The sequence below is a fragment of the Cynara cardunculus genome, assembly GCF_001531365.2.
Source record: "Cynara cardunculus var. scolymus isolate 2C chromosome LG 12, CcrdV1, whole genome shotgun sequence".
NCBI lineage: Eukaryota > Viridiplantae > Streptophyta > Magnoliopsida > Asterales > Asteraceae > Cynara > Cynara cardunculus.
In genome coordinates, this window is record NC_037539.1 from 6,574,794 (window position 1) to 6,576,984 (window position 2,191).

Sequence of the window (2,191 nt, forward strand, 5' to 3'; positions counted from 1 at the left end):
GGTCTCACGAAAACAGGTTGGTCTCACATGATCCCAAGTCTCTCTCTCTCTATATATATATATAATCAAACTTTATGTATAATTAGCACTAGAATCAATATAGTACATGTATTTTATTTTACATAATTTTACTAAGACCTTTTCTTTTAGGATTTTTTTTATAAAGAAACCAAACTATGAACTGTCTAAAACAAATCTAAAAAACTCAAACAAGTCTGATATGTGTTGAGAATTCAACATATAATGCACTCATTTTACGCCTTATTAGTTAAAATTAGTTTCCTTTCATTCCCACTTTGAGTCATTTTGATTAATTTATTTATACATTTATTATTATGGAGCTAAAATATTGGGGTTAATTTGTTGGGACTCAAAGATACAAGCTAATGGAGAAATTTTTGTTAAACAGTCTGATGCTACAACATTACAGCAGCAGCCACCTGATACGTGCTTGGCTTTACGAGGAGCTTAACGATTAAGCCGTTGCCTTTTAGATGCTTACTGGAAGACAGCTGGAAAACAGCTGGAAAACAGCTGGAAGATTTTTTAATCAGGGATTTTTGAATTAATATGTCATCTTGTACTTAAGATTCTCTTTGCTTATCTTTTGGACATTAACTAGTGGTTATTACCTTTGTTTTTTGGTGCAAGACCTTGTATATAAATAGGGGGTTTAGCCTCATGTTTCCACACACCTTCTAACATATTTTCAATATCAAAATCAGCGGTTAGGGCTGATTTTGAGAGAATCTTTTGAGAAATTTCAAGTTCTTGAGTTTTAAAGCTTTCATCATTTAAATTATTGTCTTTAATTTCTTGTTCTTTATTTTATGTTCTTTTACGTTTATTGTTATTTACTTTCCGTTATTTAATTTTCGCAATTTACATTCTCGTCATTTACATTCCCGTCATTTATTTTCTCGTCATTTACATTTCTGTCATTTACTTTCTCGTTATTTACTTTACGCAATTTACATTTATGTATTTAATTTCCGTCATTTATTTTTCTTGTGATTTACTTTCCGTTATGAGTAGCTAAACTTTTATAGCTTGGGTGTGAGACGGAAATGTGAGATTTTCAAACCAAACAAAAATAGCTAAGTGTTTTCGTAAACGACGTTCCATTGTTTCATTCGAGTTTTTATAAAATTCAAGCATACTTCTTGACAGGTTGATCACTTCGAAAGTGTTAAAGTGCGATGGACTTAGAGATAATCCATTAATAAGCATGTCAACTTGAATGACATAAGAGGTAGACTTGAGAAAGTTGCCGACAAGGAGACTTGTCATTTATGTTTTTCAAAACTTAACTCACAACGAGTTGGTCACTCTTCAAAAGTGTCAAAGTGTGATAGATTCAGAGATGAACTATCAAGAACACGCCAACTCGAATGATATGGGAATCAACTCGAGAGAGTGATTTTTAACAAAGAGATTTGTTTATCCATATATTTTAAAAACATCATCGTGTCACTATCCCTGGTTCGGACACTACATAGAGATATGGGTGGAAAGCTATAATATAGTGCAATGGTGAAGTCCGAGAGGAATGCCTTCAAAATAGATGGTGGAACTTAGTTTCGAAACACTGCTTGCTATAGCATTTCTATAGCATTGGCTGCTAGAATTTGTGTTTGGGTCTCACCTTAAGTCTCACACCCTTCCTTCTTTTAGATATTATGTATTTTGTTTTAATTTACCTTAATATCAAACAAAAGTCTTCAAAATCGTCATCTGAAATCATCTCTTTCATTAGACTCTAATCTAACTTTGGCTACAATCTCCATGGACGATATTCCGGTACTTGTACCACTTTATTACTTGGAAAGACGACATTGGACCGTATTGTATACTTGCTTTGTGGCCCAATTCCTTTGTCTAACGGTGTGAGATACACCCGACCAAAGTCAAATGAAAAAAATAACAAATCAATCAGACCTATGTATCTGGAATGGTCATAATGTTATTGTTCCACTTTGTGCAATTGCATGTAGGAAAATAAGGGTTTTAAGGAGGTTGTTGGTCAATGATGTAAATGAGTATATTATGACTAATATGAGCAAATTACAAAAATATTCAACAATTATATCAAAGTAGGTAATGACACAATGTTTGCTTGATGAATATAAATATTTTATGACAATATATGTAGGAGATAAATTGATATGTACAAAACAATTCTCATAATACA